The following is a 17830-nucleotide window of genomic DNA, read 5'->3' as shown; positions in this document are numbered from 1 at the left end:
GCACAGGAGCCCTGTCACAGGGCACTTCAGTGCCCTGCTCCTATAAAGAAGTACAGGTGCCGGTTGCCAGGGCAACCGCAGTTTGGTCAGCTGACCGGAAGGGGGCAGGGCCTGACCTATATAAATACAATCCAGGCTGAGGCCAGGGAGTCAGTTCCCCACTAGCAGTTAAGGAAGAGGGAGAGCTCTGCTGGAGTAAGCAGAGTAGAGAAGCCTGATGGCCTGAGCAGTTTCTGCTTGAGGATACTGGGTGGAGGAAGCCCTGGTAGGGATTTGAATGATGGTTAGCCAACTGGCTTATAGTTTGTTGTAGGCCACGAGCTTGAGTTTTCTGTTTGTAGTTTTATAAGACTGGAGGACTGGGTGACGGTATTAGGGGTTGGAGGAGGCCTCATGGGGGCTCCACGGTAGTGTGGGGACCCCGGTGCCAGAGGGCACAACATTCAGGGGTGCACTGACCCCAGCCCTGAAAAGGGGCACAGAGGATTGGGGGCCAGGTAAGGCTGAGGCTGCCTGAGCCCCACAGGAACTTGTAGACCCAAGGAGAGGATTTGGGGGCCAGGCATGGCTACGGCCACCTGAGCCCCAATTGTGAGAAGCCCCGGGGCGGGCGCAAGCGAGAAGCCCCAGAGGGCACTCGCTTTAAGACCCAAGGAGGGGATTAGGGGCCAGGCATGGCTATAGCCCCAGCACGGGCTTGGTCGCAAGGGGAGGCCCCAGCGTGGGCTCAGTCGCGAGGGTGAGGGCAATTGAGATAAGCCCAGGAAACCCGTGAGGGTGCGGGCAATTACGAGAGGAGCCGAAGGGTGCCCACGAGGGCGCAGATAGGATTGAACAAACCACGCCTGATGCATCTGCAAGGCTTGGGGCGTGGTACAGGGGTGGTTGGAGCCACGCATAGCCCCTAAAGCTTTAGTACATGGAGTAACCCAAGACGGATTACAGACTTGGATACATCAGGGGTACCATGTCAAAGAGGACAAAAAGGCAGCCTCCCTTAATGCTGCTAACATCAAAGATTTGGTGGGTGAGATGGTGAGGGTGCATTGACACCAACTTGGCATAGTAGGGGGCACTAGGAGTGATCACGGCCACTGCTGTGACCCCCGCCCCATGACAAGCCCCAAACTCCCACCCTCCTCCAAACAGCTTGCTGGGAAATAATGAAAAAAAAGTCCTTAAGCAGTTGGATATTGGAGAGGCTCATACTCAGCAGCAAGAGAATGAAGTAGAGATCCACAACGAGTTATAAAAGGATTATTAAAGGAGCAGGGATATGTTTTATGGAAGAGATAGAGGAAGGCGAGTTCTGTCCAGTAAGAGAGAATGATGTGCAGAGTTGTTAACTGTCCAAGGTTGCAAAACAGAATGAAGGGTGCTTAGTAGTTCCCATGCTTCTGGGCTTTGCTGGTTACTACATGGAGCCAAGAATTTTTTTACCCCTCCTGTTGTTACACATGCCGGGAGAGAGATTTCACCTACCTAAAAAGCAAGAACAGACCTTATGACGACAGGCTAAGAGCTCTTTAGCCTAAAAAAGCGCAGGCTTGGGGTGATCTGATGGCCACATATAAGTCTATGAGGGGTGACCACCAGTATCTGGGAGAACCCTTGGGGTGCTCTGTTGAACAAACAATGATGAGGTCGAATGGTTATAAACTACTGCAAGACTGTTTCAAGCTGGACATAAAGAAGAATTTCTTTACTGTCTGAAACCCCAAGGTCTGGAACAGCCTGCCATCAAAGGTGGTTCAAGCACCTACATTGAACACCTTCAAAAATCAGATGCTTATCTTGCTGGAGTCCTATGACCCCAGCTGACTTCCTGCCCTTTGGGTGGGGGGGCTGGACTCAATGATCTTCCAAGGTCTCTTCCAGCCCTCATGTTCATGAAATCTATAAATCATGTGTTGACCCCTTCCATTGGGTGGCCTCCTGTGGGACATGTTAAGAAAGGTTACCGGCTCCTGATCTAAACCAATGACCCATGGACTGGATTTGACATGCTGAGTGATTCTATCTAGCCTGTGGAGCCCGAATGGTGGTAGCAGTCAGGCAACAGGGAGTACTGCCACTAGAAGTGGTGCTGGTCGAGTTTCAAGTGGCAGCCTGCCCCAGACCAAACTATATTATTTGGCCCACTGTCCCTAAAAGGTTGCCAACTCCCAGGCTTGCTATCACCAGTTTTGTCATCTGCTAAATGCCATACAAGTGAGCTTTATGATGTGTGCCATACTACTGATTCAGGCTTCTGGCAAACACAGCCTCCACAGTAGAGTGCTGAAAGCAGACCACAAAGGTCACCTAAGCCAAGGCAGGAGCACTGTAGCATGTTAGCAAGAGGACTGTTTGCACCATTGGGTGTCTGACACCCCAGTGGTAATGGCTTCTCATTAACTCAACAGCTCTGCTTTCATCCACAGTCTTCAAAAGCTGATCCATTAAATGAACAACATGTCTCAATCTCAAAAAAATCCCTTCGCACAGTAATTGGCAGACACAAAAGGTATTTCTTTGGCCTTTTTTAATAAAGGAAGTGAGATTTGTTTTGATTCTTCTTCCCTCCTCTCCTCTCCCTTAAAATATTTTTGAGTTTGCCAAGAATAGTCCTACGTCTACCCATACCAATCTCAAGAGAATGCGCTGGTACCAATAATCTGTTCTTATCAGAAGGATGTAAGCATCTCTGAAAGGTTCCTGATAGTCCCAGAAAAGAAAGGTGTGTTTTTGTTTGTTTGTTTGTTTTTTTTACCCACAAAGCAGGGCACATATTTCACAAGCAGCAGAGAGGCAGGCATTTCCATACTAGTATGCCAAAACTGCTTCACAGTGCTGCAGCAAGGGGGGGGGGGGGCACGAGTGGGGTGACAGCCCTGGGTGCCAAAGTGAAGGGGTGCCAAAAGGTGCTGCCCAGCTGGGGCAGAGCACAAGACAGAGCCATGAGCGGCTCATTTGGGGCGGGGGGAGGGGAGAGAGATGCAGGGATAGAGAAAGGGTGACTCCCGCCACTGCGTGCACTCCCAGGCAAGCATGGGGAGGCACCTGCCCCCAGATCTGTGCACAGAGTGAGGGCAAGCTGCTGCTGCAGGCTTTTCTCAGGCATCAAATTTCATTGCTATGGCACTGCTGCTTCAGCCCTGCTTGGCCTTGGGAAGGGAAAGTGTTGCTCCATTCAGTCCTGAGTCCATTTACTTCTTGGCCTTTACAAAGTTTAGACAGGACTGTAAAATCAGGATAGTGCCCAAAGGGAGAGACACAGGTATTAGTGTCGAGGGGCCTTGATGTTTGAGAAGGCCCCTGCACTCTACATTTATGTCTTCCTGTTTTGCTAGTTTGCCAATATTGTACCATCCCTATGCCCTGCCACCCCTGACTATCAGGATACTTGCTTTCCTTCCAATAGGATTTGAAATGGAGAGGCAAACTTACCCTCTTTGAAGGTGGGGGGGAGGGGACGGGGGGGGGGGCGGAAACGGGACAGACAGTGACAGGATTCCTCCATACCCAGACAAGGTAACTGCACAGAACTTTAAAAAAAAAAAAACTTTTCCCTCCGCTTTGCAAAAAGGGGACTGACCAAGCGGTGCTTTAGAGACTGCTGAGCAACCAGGGAAAGCTTTGGACACTGCCTAGTTCTAAAATATGCAGGGCAGGAAAAGAACCAAATTAACAGATAAGCAAAGGAAGTGGAGTATCCAGAGAGTTGAATATCTGCCAGCATTACCCAGTGGTACTTAGCAGTCCATCCAAATATAGGCTGTATCTGGCACCCTTCATTTTATGTCATGAACCCAGCCAAAGTGCTAGCTGTAACAGGAAGCATGGTGAAGTGAGTTCTTTCCAGTGTATAAGGATGGTGCATTTAATTCAGTATGTTCCGCATTTTAGGGGGCTTTGTAAAATGCCTCACTTTCATTTTTGGTAATGAACCCATCTGTTTTCATAATTCATTGATTGCTACTATCTGCAGCTCTTTTTCTTATTCCTCTAAATGCATTTTTCTATTGTAATATATTGAAGCCACAATATCCACCCATCTACCCTGAACCTGTCACAGATTGCCAATCATGCCAAGGTACCTGAAAGGCAGAAGGAAAAAAATTACCAATTTGCCCTAGGAAAAATGAGCAAAAGGCTCTTATTTCCCCCAGTTCTGGGATTTTAAAAAATATTTCTATTGATTGAAAAGTCTTAACATAGGCAAAGGAGACAAACTTACATTCAGCAACCTGTTTGATGAGTAGCTCTGATGACGTTACTTAAATGCAAAAATGGTTAACATACATTTCAGTCCAAAATATAACTTTATTCCCCCACCTCATGTGCAAGCACACTGGATGCAGTGTTTCTGTCACAAAAAAAAAAAATTAGAATTCTATAACTACCTCTCCCCCCCTGTGTTAGAAGCTGTCCAGTACCATAATCTGATCCATCCTACTAACCAGAAGCAAGAGTCCAGCTGTAACTATGAGCTGCACCAGATTGAAAAAAAATCACTTGAGGGGACAGTGTAACAGGGAACTTAGAGCCCCTGTTACTTTTTAGAGAGAGACTGCGACAGCTTGAGCCCGGGCAGCTAAACAGGAGCCAGCTGTAAGAAGGAAGGTTGCAACTGCTGCTCAGGCAGTAAGTTGTCCCTCAAAACAAACGGTGCATCTGCAGCCAGTCTGGGGCTAGCAGCCAAAAAAATAAATAAATAAATAAATAAACTGTTAGCAGAGGCTAGCTAATCCGCTCTGGCAGGGGTGAGTCCAGAGCAGGCATTGGGTGGGCTAGGGCTGTGCACTGTTGGCGGTGGTGGGAAGGCACCGCAGGGCATGCGGGCTCCAGACTGACCGAGTTGGGGAGTTTGCATTATAGCCCAAAGGCTTAGTCCTGTGTTAGAGTTTGGTAATCTGGCGGTTTGGCTGGGACTAAGGGGAAGTGGAGATTCCAGCAGGCCTAGGAGCAGGGCAGAGACAGGAGCCAGAGTGGGCTCAGGGCCTGGAAGCAGGGCGTAGACAAAGCCCAGAGTAGGGCACAGCCTGGAGCCCAGAAGCGAGGTTCAGCACAGTGGCCCTAAGCTAAAAAGATCAGCAAGAGCGAAGGGGCACAGGTTGAGAAGTCCAAGACCCCTACAAGGGAGATTGATTGGATGGTCACATTTGTGAGGTATGGACATGGATACAGGGAAGGTTGGAGGCCAAAAAATTAACTCTTACAGTGATTAGTGCCCAGGAAGCCAGGGACAGGCCAGGAAAGTTCATTTAGCACTTGAGAAGCAAAGCTGAGACAAGTGAGGTCTGAGAGGGAACTGCTGGTTAGTAGACAGATGAGGGCTCATACAAAGACTATCAGGCAGCCTCCATTTTTACAAATTAACCAATTAGATCAAGACATCGCAGGTAGGAGTAAAGGAGGGAATGCCCCTAAAGCCAAAGCGTGGCAAGTGCTGAATGCCACCGGGGGCAACATGGCCACCCCTGAGTCCTGACATGTGCTGTGCTGTGCTGTTCTGGAAACAGGTGTCTCAGATGGACAGGAGCCCTCTTGGCCATGGCTTCAAAGCTGAACTAGGAAGGTCTGCTTGCCTAGTCAGAAAGCGTGATGGATTTGACCTGAGGCAAGGTGCTAAGCACTCCAGCAAAGCACTTGGGTGCATGCAAGCATACATACACATATGAAGTTCAGCACATGCTTCAGGGCTTTGTTGGTTCAGACAAAAGCACTCAGCAGAATTTAATCGTACAGGCTTAAATCCCGTTCTGTTTCGATGTAGTATGGCCTGGGCCATACTAACCTTTGGACCCCTGACACAAACCTTATTCCAAAGAGAAGAAAAAGATAAACTCTGAACCTACAATATGCTAATAGGTGAGAAGAAAACAATTAAACCTAATCAGCATCACAGAAATGGCCACTGCTGCCAGGGAGAAATGCTGGTACAGTACTGCTAGTAGCATGGGGTTAATGTCCCCTATATAGCTCCTACTGTGGCCTAGTGCTGCTAAATCTTTTCACCACTGGATTTTGGAAATAATGATTTCCAGGGCATCTACCCTCGAGCTGTCCCTTCTCCTGCCCTGCATGAAGCTCCAACTCCCACCCCCTCCCCGCTTGCCTCTGCAGTTTCTGCCACCAGGGCCTCTTTTAAGTCAGCACCTGAGGCTCACCCACCACTAGTTATGCTACCACCAAAATGTAATGTAGGGTGAGAAAGACACTTTAAATTATCAGGAGTTGCCAGGAACTCTTCTGGTGGGAAGAAAGGGCTGGAAGGATTCAGAAGAAAAGGAGCAAAAGAAAAAGATAACAAGAGTTGTAAGCTGCATACCCAGACAGCAGGCCGTCCAAGCAGCTATGGCTACTATTTTCTGTACTGTGGTAAGTGTCTGGACAGACAGTAGTTGGTGCATGGTATTGATGTCTCACTGTCCTATAAACCTTGATGACATGTGTGGTTTGTCTTTCAAAAGGTCTTGTGAATTTTATGACTGTCATCTTATTAAATTAGCAATAAACACAATGTATAGCCTGAGCAACACACAGATAGCATAGTAATAGGGGCTATCTGAAAACTCCAGAGACTCATATCACTATCTTGGAATTTGTACTGGGGCTATTATTGTGTTATCTGCGTTTTTCAGTATTATGTGAAAGCCTTGTACAAGCCTCGCCTTGTGCAAAACAAACAACACGATTCATCTGTCATTAAGTTTAGATTGAGCCGTTCCAACAACAAAGAACAAGACACAGAGTGGCTTAATCAGCTGGTAAATGTTTCCTATGCATAAGACAATCCCTGGTTGGTGCTGGGAAAGCCACACACTCTAGGAATGGAGTTCCTTGGTGATGTAGTATTACAAATAATAATAATAATTATAACAATCATAGCCATGATTCCTACTCCTCTCTTCACCCAGCCTAGTATAAGAGGTGTGACTGGGGAAAACAAAGCCTACACAAACAGCCACTGAACTCTTCTCCCACTCCTGCAAGAGCTCCGCAGATCATAACAGGCAGTAAGAGCTGCTCTTAGGTGTTTGGGCGACTGGTACTACTTTTGGCTGTGGGAGGGACATGTCCCCCCACAGCCAATCGTGCTGCTGGGGGGTAGAGGGGGGTTCCTTTGTAGCCAATCTCGCTGCCCAGGGAGACAATCCCATGACAGCCTGTCACTGCAGCTGCTTCAGCGAGTGGCTGCAGCCGTTTCTGGGGGCAGCTGCAGTGATCAGCCAGCGCTTGCAGGGGGGGCACCAGCTTGCAGGGGGCCCTAAGTGATGAGTGTGGCTGGTCAAGGGGTACGCCAGCACTCTCAGGGGGCGCATGTGCACTCCCATGCATTACCACTGCTTAGGTGGAGGGATGTGAAGGGAGTCACAAAGAGGGAGCCAGGCCATTTCTGGCCCTTACTGGATTTGCAGCAAACAAACTGACTGCTCTGGTGTCTCTGAGCCAAAGTTTTGGGTGAAAATGCCATAAGATAATAGTGTAACTAAAGGGAGGTGAGTGAGGCACCTGCTACAGGTGCCAACTTGGGTGCAAAAAAAAAAAAGCATCTGCTATTGCCAGTCTTGCATCATTGTCAACAGCAGCAGCCTGGCCATTGCCGCTGCTCTGTAGATAGCCGCCACTGCAGGTACAGAACTGCCCAGCTATGCCTCCGCCAAGAGGCATATCAGACCCAGCCTTGTTTGTTCCCATATGTTCCAAGAGTTGTCACAGTCTAAGTACTTGCATTTTGTCCTGTTTTACCAGAACACTAAAATCTCCTTCCCTTGGAATAGCTTCCGATGAAGACCCAGTACATTGTGATGCTGTTAAACATGGGGAAGGGTCCCAAATGGAGCGGGACTTGAGAAAGTCTGTACATATCCAGCAAGTCTGTCCATATCTACCTGAACATTTCTGCACAAGAAGCCTCAGAGGACATTCTGCAAGAGGCCCTGCAATGCTACCAAGGTACTTGTATTGGTTAGTTCCTATGCACTGGAGACCCAGCAAAGAGACCAGCCTCAGATTCCTATCAAGTGTGACATCCCAGACACTCACAGGGGCAAAGCATGCAAAAGAACAAAAGAAGAATTAACAACTTACATCTGAGAGCAGTTTGCAATGGGGATGTTAGCAAGGGCATAGTAATTTAAATGGCTAGTAATTTAGATGTATTAGTAATTGCATAGTAATATAAATTTATTTTGATACTTGTAAACAACACCCCAGCCTTTATCACAAAGTCACTCATTTAAATATGTTCCAGAGTATACTTTTGACTATTCAGCATTTGGCTTCTTCCACCCATCATTGCTCATAGAAGAAAAATATTACCATTAGTGTGACACAGGAAAGGCAATGCAGGGAAATATCCAGGTAAAGTTCAATGAGCAAAGTCAAAGATGATCCAGAGCTCCCTTCTGCTCTTGAACTCCTTAAAATCCTGTTACAGACACACAAAATACTGACTTCCAATACTGGAATGCAATGCCAAGTGCCAGGGTACAGGAGCACTGGAGTGTTAGGGGAATAAAATATTAGGGCTAGTTGCCTCCTGAATACCGCAGAGAAAGCCTAGCCAGTTCTTCCATGAGTATAGATAGCACTGCACCAACCTGGTTTCACCGTGAAGAGAAATCCATGAAGCTGTTTTGAGCCCCATCATATTCTGGAGACAGTCAAAAAACCCAGTAACCTGATTCAGTCTTTTCAGGTTAATCTAAGCTGCAGAGATTGAACCTACAAGTAAATGAACAGACATTCACTTTTGATGCAGGAAATGCAGCCACATACCTGAGGTAGCTCAAGCCAGAAGACAGGGGCTGCTAGAGCACACCTACCTGCCAACCACTGCCAAAGAGGAGGGGAAAAGGAAGCCCTCCAAGACTTTCCCTCCCCTCCATGCTGGAGTGGAGGGGGCACAGCCAAGCCCTAGCCTGGCAGGGGGAGGAAGGTAGTAGCACTAAATTCATAAAAGCTTGAACAAGTTCTTTCTCTGAAAAACTGGAAACTGAAGAACTGTAAATACAGCACAGACTGTATATTCACTTACTTTTCCTGCTACCACTGAGGTCTCTGGGATTTGCAGTCCAGAATCAAAGCAGCAAGACTATGCAGGGTTGCTTATCACTGCCTCTTTCTGCTTCCAGGTGCCTCTGGGATTTGTGATCCACAGTCACAGCCAGCACTAATTAAGTCATCAGGGCAGGACAAGGCAGCTCTGTATTCAGGGGAAGGTGAGTTTAAACCCCCTCCCTGGCCCCAGACCCCGGCTGGGGTTTGCCTGGAGAGGCAAGTGAGCCAGCCCTTACTGCTCTGACCAGGAAGCAGAGGGGCAGGACCAACCCTGGTCTCTGGAGCAGACAACACAGCCCCGGGCTGCAAAGCATGCTGGGGGACTTAACTTGAACCAAGAAGGGGCCTGGGACAGACGTTTCATAAACTGGTTTGTCTTAAATCAGTTAAGTCCAATACTACATTCAGCCAGGTTTATCTTAAACCAGTTTCAGCCATTTTGAAACTGGTTTATGTGCACTGAACTTATGTTCTGTTACAGGTTTAAACCAGTTTCTGATTATTTAAGCTAGCTGATGTGTAATTTCTATCCCTAGCCTTGGGAGGGGTCATTTGGTGAATACACTGCTGTGGGGTTTGACTAGTTATCACATCACCCAAAATGACGCTAAAATAGCTGTAGTGCCTAGTGCAGCCTGCCAGACTTAGAGGTGAAAGATTTTGTCCCAACTGCCTGATACTGCCCTGCTCATAGCCCAACTATTCAAGTTTGTGTCTGAGGCAGGGATCTGCTCTTAAGTCCTGGCTTAGAGCTTGTGAGCCTAGTTATTAGACAAAGAAAGCAGAGATACTATGTTTGTTTTGACTTTTATTGAAATGTACCCAGTCAGCTGAATAGAAAGAAATCCAGTATTTTGCCTTTTATGGGGTATTCATAGTAATTTTTTATACTTGGCAAGTGACTTTGCTTTTAATGTAATTTACATAAAATGTGCTTAAACCGTGCAGTGTTGCATGCCATATGGAATATTGGAAGAATTCATTTAACCTCCCCAAACACCAAAGGAAAACAGCAGTGTCTAAAAAAAATCTTGACATCTTGGTTACTGAAATAGTCTTTGCCATCTCAAAAAGTTTTTTTAAATAGATGCAGATTCAGATACCTTGGTTTTCAATGGGTTTTTCGTCGAGTGAGGTGCTACAAACGTGGGGCTGCTCTTGAAGGCTGTCCAGAAGCTGCAGGTGGTATAGAAAGCAGCAGCCCACCATCTGATGAAGGTGGGGTACCAGGAGCACACACATAACATTGTCCTGGTTCCCAGTTGCTTTCTGAGTGCAGTTGAAGATGCTGGTTTTGACAAATATATCCCTAAACTGTCTGAGCTCAACATATCTAAGGGACCACCTTATGCACCACTGTGGTCCTTAAGGTCAATCCATAGCAACTTCCCACAAGTACCATCAATGAGTCAAGCCTGCCTGGCAAAAACATATAGGAGGCTGTTCTTAGTAGTCACGTCTCAACTCTGGAACTCCCTCCCTCTTGAGACCCACAAGACCCTAAGCCTGGATATTTTTTGGAAGTGCTGAGACCTTCCTATTTGGGCAGGCATTTAGCAAACAAAACTAGACTGGGATAGTGTTTAGTGGGCTCCTGCTTTATGTTTCTCCTGCTCTATGAGCATTTTTCCTGTTTTATAAGTTATTCTGTTTTCCTACTGAGCTGCCCTGAGTCTCTGTTGGGAAGTGTGGTATGTAAATGCCTAGTGTGAATCAGAGTGACAGAATTTGCTTTTCAATAGCCACTTTCTATTAAAAACTGATAATAAAATGAATACAGTGCATACCAGTAAACAAGTAACCACTGACCTTTCACCAGGTCCTATACCCACCATAATGTTGATTTTCACCTCTTCTCATATCACATCATATCATATCTAAACTGAACTGCAAGCTTATCAGGGAAGGGGTTGCATCTTTTATCTGTCCATAAAGTTCCATGCTTATCATACTGTATAAACCAATACAACAACACAGAACTAGGATAAAAAGAGGTGGAGTTTGCTGCCTCCACGTTTCACATAGCTCAGCATTTAAAATTATCCAATGGGAGCTGACTTTGGCATGGCAGGCACAATGCTCCACTGCAGAAAGTTCTCCAACCATGAAAAATTTTAGCACAGGACATGGAATTTTCAGGCAGTTCTCATCATGTGAAAATTGGAGGAGAGAGAGAGTGATAATGAAAACTGTGCTGCAATTTAAAAAATGGCACTTTGCTCCCAAGTAAATGCTACTGTGTAATACATTGCATGCTGCACTTTTGAGCTTTATTTTAACTGGAGAAATATCAGTTTAGATTGTAAGCAGATCTGGGGCAAGGACACTCTCACTAGTGGTATGGACAATGCCTAGGAAGTGGGGTACTGATCTAGGTTGGAGCCTAAAAGAACCACTATAATACAAAGCAACAGACTGTAGAATGACCTCCCAAGAAAAGCTGAAGACATTGCTTGATTCCTTTAAAACTGAACTGGACCAAGCATAGCAAAAGATCATGGAAAGAACAGTCCTACACTATTAGGGGATATACTATTTGACTGACTGTTTCAGGGGGTTAGCACCGCTGATATATGATTTCTCATATCTATTATAAACATGTTCCTGGCCGCTATAAAAAACTATGTTGTTGTGTGGAAAGAAGATTTTATGGGATTTTCAGAAGTAAAAATGAGGGGATAGTCAGCCCAGTAGTCCCTGCACTAAAGAATTCCCAATTCAAGTTATGAGGACTAAAAAAAGAAGGTTCTTGCAATGCAAGGAATAAATAAAAAGTGGGAGAAGACGGGGTGAAAAGAGTCTATCTATGAGATTGTATAGGAGAGAGGTGCCTGTATCGAAGAAGTTATACAGCTGTTGGTTTTGGGTGGGGCTGAGGAAGGTGGTTTTTAAAAAAAACTATTTACCTTATCCAACCTATATGATCTTTATCAGCTTCCTTGAAGAAAAAGGTTTTGAGAACAGTCTTTATAGACAAAAGGGACAGAACAGTGGAAGGGGGTCAGGGTGGGAGTTCCAGGCAGAACAAGGTGTTTGCGACTACTGCCCACTGCTGTCCTCCTGGTTGCTGAGAACTGCTCTCCTCCTCTTCGGTAATTCCAGAGAGTGCAAGAAAATAACCCAGCTAAAGGAGTCACCAGATATGAAAGAGTAGTGAATGAAGATGATGGCTCTCACACAGACCCACGACAGACAGTACTACATCATGTAGAAGGAGGTACATGTTGACAGTAGAACCCCTGAAAGCACAAGGCCTATTCAAAAGTGGCTACAAGGGGAGTTCTCTCAGACTAATGCCAAAGTTGTGACCAAGTTGAGACAAACATCTGAACCAACACATTTTGAATATAATACACTGTGCTGCAGGAGCCTCTCAGTGAAGTAATGTCATATATTGCATAAAGTTGCAAGCATGATGTAATGATGTTTGGGATTCATAGAGCAAGCTAAACAACTGCCCTGTGGAGATAGGTGTGGTCGTTATAAGCAATAACATCACCGCCACGCAGAAATAAATCCAACAGCCCCTCACACATACTCTCATTGGGAGTCATCCATAAATGTCCATGAGTGTTGCACTAATGACCTGAACACGTACATGAGAGATCAGTCATGTTTTATAGAGGGCCATTATATCCTATTGAGTCATACTCCGAGTGAGTGTAAGTTGATGTTGCTTTATAGAAATCAGTATAGTTTTGCCACTTTACAATAGATGAGAATCTGGCCTCCTGTGTGGAATCACAAGACAGCATGAAATTATTTGGACCACTTACCAATTCCTGCGGGTGTATGAGAGAATGAAGTGTTTTTGTGTGGCATGATATAGGACAGAGCTTCCCTCCATTATATGTAAACCCACAGAAAGCAGTTAACGTTGCATTAATCCAGCTCCCTGTCTATAAAACATCTGAAGAGGAATCCAGGCAACACAGCTTCATTCATTTCTTCCACATCAAGAAGCCACCCTTAAGGACTGAAGCCAAAAAGGGGAACGCTAATACAAACACTGAATAACAAATGCCCTTGGAAAGCATCAGTATATCATGGCTTTTACACAAATCCTTATCAGAAGCAGAAAACTAACTAAATAACAACAGCTACAACAACAACAATACTTTGCATTATAGCACCTTTCATCCATAAGACTCAAAGGACATAGAAAAGCTTGTGTAAGTATTATTATCCTCTATATAAAGGAGGATCAGAAGCACTGAGTAGGAAAGTGACCTGCCCATGGTCACACAGTGAGTGAGTGGTGGAAACTAAAGTCAAGCAGATAGTAGTCAAAGGCTGGAATAAGAAAGCATATTTTATGCCCTTAGCACCGTCCTTAGTTCTGGGGCAAAGAGCACACCTCATAAATATTGCTAGTCCTCCTGATTACACTAAACAAGCTACTTCCTCCAGGAACAGTGGATGTCAAAATAGCATTATGGGTGCTAATGAGTTACATGTACCTCATGAGAATTCATTGGCCACATATTTCTGGAACTCTGTCATCGTCCTAGCTATGAAGCGCCTACAGAGCCAATTTCCTGTGTGTTGCCTCAAAGATAAAAAAGAAAAATATTTCAAAGGAAGCCATGCGGCTAAATTTTATTCATCACCATACTGTGAAGTCATACTGTTGATCGCAGTGGGGCCAGGGTTTTTACAGATAATATTTACTGTTTTGGTGGTACTGCAATTAACACAGTGGTAAATAAATTAGACTAGTACCTCTGAGGTTAGGCTCTAACTGCAATTCTGTGTCATTTCTGAAGTCCTGGCTCCTTCTGCAAAGCATGAAGTGACAAGCCAAAATAAAGAATTCAAATAATTTTTAAAATGTTCAGAAAGTTTGAGGGAATGAGTACAGGAAAGTTGGCTGTATTTTAAAGAAACCTTACTAAGGGCACAGGAACAAACCATTCCAATGTGCAAGAAGACTAGCAAGTATGGCAGAAGACCAGCCTGGCATAGCAGGGAACTCTTCAGTGAGCGAAAACACAAAAAGGAAGCTTACAAAAAGTAGAAACTTGGAAAAATAACTAGGGAGGCATATAAGAACATTGCTTGGGCATGCAGGGATGAAATCAGGAAGGCTAAAGTGCAACTGGAGTTGAAACTAGCAAGGGGTGAAGGGTAACAAGAAATTTTCTACAAGTATGCCAGCAACAAGAGCAAGATCAGGGAAAGTGTAGGTCCCTTACTAAATAGGGAAAGCAACATAGTGAGATGATACAGAAAAGGCTGAGGTACTCAATGCCTTTTTCAACTCAGTCTTTACAAGCAAGGTCAGTTCCAAGACTACTGATCCTGGCAACACAGTCTGGGGAGAAAGTGAGCAGCTGACAGTGGTGAAAAAACAGGTTAGGGGCTAGTTAGAAAAGCTGGACATGTATAAGTCCATGGGGCTGTATATGATACACCCAAGGGTGCAGAGGGAATTGGTTGATATGATTGCAAAACAACTCAACATTATCTTAAATTTGTGGTGATCAGGAGAGGTCCCAGACAATTGGAAAAGTGCAAATATACTGCTGATCTTAACGAAAGGGAAGAAGGAGGATCCAGAGAACTACAGACTGGTCAGCATCACCTTACTCCCTGGAAAGATCATGGAGCAGGTCCTCAAAGAATCCATTTCTAAGCACATGGAGGAGAAGGAAGTGATTAGGAACAGTCAGCTTTGATTTACCAAGGGCAACTCAAACCCAACCAACCTGACTGCCTTCTATGACAAGATGACTGGCTCTGTGGATGGCAGGAAAGCAGCAGATATGATATACCTTGACTTTAGAAAGGCTTTTGATATGGTCTCCCACAACATTCTCACAGGGAAGCTAAGGAAGTACAGGTTGTATAAATGGCCTATAAGTTGGATAGAAAACTGGCTGGATTATCAGGCTCAAAAGGTAGTAATCAATGGCTCAATGTCTGGTTGACAGCCAGTCTCAAGTGGAGTGCCCCAAGGGTCAGTCCTGTGGCTGGTTTTGTTCAATATCTTCATCAGTGACCTGTAAGATGGGATGGAGTGTACCCCTAGCAAGTTTGCAGATGACACCAAACTGGGGGGAGTAGTAGATATGCTGAAGGGTAGGGCTAGGATTCAGAGAAACCTCAACAAATTGGAGGATTGGACCAAACAAAATCTCATGAGTTCCTATAAGGACAAGTGCTAAGTCCTGAACATAAGCTGGAACAAGCTGCACTTAAGCCAGTATAGGCTGGAGACATACTGGCTAAGCAGCAGGTCTGCAGAAAAGGACCTGGGGGGTTACAGTGGACAATAAACTGAATATGGACCAACAGTGTGCCTTCATTGCCAAGAAGGCCAATGGCATACTTGGTTGCATTAGTAGGAGCATTGCTAGCAGATCGAGGAAAGTGATTATTCCCCTTTATTCCGCACTGGTGAGGCCACATCTGGAGTAGTGTGTCCAGTTTTGGGCCCCCCAGTACAGAAAGGATGTTGGACAAATTCGAAAGAGTCTGGCAGAGAACAACAAAAATGTTTAGGGGGGGATTTATTAGCAGCCTTTAACTACCTGAAGGGTGGTTCCAAAGAAGATGGAGTTAAACTGTTCTTGATGGCAGATGATAGAACAAGGAGCAATGGTCTCAAGTTTCAGCAAGGGAAGTTTACTTAGATATTAGGAAAAGCTTTCTGACTAGGAGGGTAGTAAAAGGGAGGAGAGTGGATCCGGCTAACTACAGGCCCATTAGCCTGACTTCTATCCTGGGCAAGATCTTAGAAAAGTTTATTAAGGAGGTCATCCTTGAGGGACTGGCCCAGGCTAACATTCTAAGGGACAGCCAGCACGGGTTTGTTGCGGGTAGGTCTTGTTTGACCAATCTCATTTCCTTCTATGACCAGGTGACCTATCACCTGGACAAGGGAGAAGAGATTGATGTCATATATCTTGACTTCAAAAAAGCTTTTGATCTGGTATCCCATGATCACCTCTTGGCCAAGGGCACACTTGCCTGCCTGTACACTAATGCCAGGAGCCTGGGCAACAAGCAGGACGAGCTCGTCCTCCTGCTCAGTGCAAAGAAATATGATGTCATTGGGATAACGGAGACCTGGCGGGACTCCACCCATGACTGGACCACAGGTATAGAGGGCTATACCCTGTACAGGAGGGATCGTGTTGACAAAAGGGGCGGGGGTGTAGCTCTCTATGTGAAGGAAAGCTACATGTCCCTGCAAGCTGATGTTGGCGACCGGCATGGACAGCTAGAGACCCTCTGGGTAAAAATTCGTGGGGAATTCGGCACAGGGGACACAACGGTGGGAGTCTACTACAGACCTCCCACTCAAAGTCCCGAGCTTGACCAGGAGTTTGCCCGGGAACTGACTGAGGCCGCTTGCTCCAGGACCTTGGTTGTCATGGGTGACTTCAATTACCCGGACATCTTGTGGGAAGATCACTCAGCTAAATCTGAGCGGGCGCAAAGCTTTCTCTCATGCGTGGATGACCTCTACCTGACCCAAGAGGTCTATGGGCCAACGAGAGGCAAAGCGCTGCTTGACCTGGTACTGGCTACGGGGGATGACCTAATCAGCGACCTAGTGATCGATGGGAAGTTGGGTGATAGCGACCACGAGCTGATCACCTTCACCATCCGCCGTAAAGGTGGCAAGTCAGTCAGCAACACAGAAGTCCTTGACTTCAGAAAAGCCGACTTTGACAAGCTCAAGAGGCTAGTCGGTCAGGCCCTCAGGGACCATGACCCCAGGGAGATGGGAGTTCAAGAAGAGTGGTTGCTTCTCAAGGAAGCGATCCTCAGTGCACAAGCTAAATCTATTCCAACACGGAGGAAAGGCAGCAAGAAGGCACAGCAGCCCCCCTGGCTCTCCAGAGACCTAGCGGACCTACTGTGGCTAAAAAGGAAAGCCTACAAAGGATGGAGGATGGGATTCACCTCCAAGGAGGATTACTCCACGCTGGTCCGGTCCTGCAGGGACCAAACCAGGAAAGCCAAGGCTGCAACTGAACTCCAACTAGCTTCAGGCATCAAGGACAACAAAAAGTCCTTTTTCAGCTATGTGGGGAGCCGGAGGAAAAGCAAGAGCAATGTTGGACCCCTGCTAAACCAGATGGGGCAACTGACAACTGACGCCCAGGAAAAAGCCAACCTATTAAATAGGTACTTTGCGTCAGTCTTTCATCAGTCACACGGGATGCCCATGCCTGCTATGGGACAGGGAGATCCGGGTGATGGGGATCCCCTACCCTCCATCAATGCTGACCTCGTGAAGGAACACCTTGAGAAGCTGGATACCTTCAAGTCAGCTGGCCCTGACAACCTGCACCCCAGGGTACTCAAGGAGCTGGCGAGCGTCATAGCCCAGCCCCTGGCACGGGTCTTTGAAAACTCCTGGTGCTCTGGTGTAGTGCCCGAAGACTGGAAGAAGGCCAATGTGGTGCCGATCTTCAAGAAAGGGAGGAGAGTGGATCCGGTTAACTACAGGCCCATTAGCCTGACTTCTATCCTGGGCAAGATCTTAGAAAAGTTTATTAAGGAGGCCATCCTTGAGGGACTGGCCCAGGCTAACATTCTAAGGGACAGCCAGCACGGGTTTGTTGCGGGTAGGTCTTGTTTGACCAATCTCATTTCCTTCTATGACCAGGTGACCTATCACCTGGACAAGGGAGAAGAGATTGATGTCATATATCTTGACTTCAAAAAAGCTTTTGATCTGGTATCCCATGATCACCTCTTGGCCAAACTGCCCAGTTGTGGCCTTGGCTCCACCACGATCCGCTGGCTGGGAAATTGGCTTCGTGGT

The sequence above is a fragment of the Crocodylus siamensis genome, chromosome 3 (assembly GCF_052110815.1).
Source record: "Crocodylus siamensis isolate JL-2025a chromosome 3, ASM5211081v1, whole genome shotgun sequence".
Classification (NCBI taxonomy): Eukaryota; Metazoa; Chordata; order Crocodylia; family Crocodylidae; genus Crocodylus; species Crocodylus siamensis.
The sequence above is the reverse complement of the archived record's forward strand: the minus strand, read 5'-3'. Positions refer to the sequence as shown.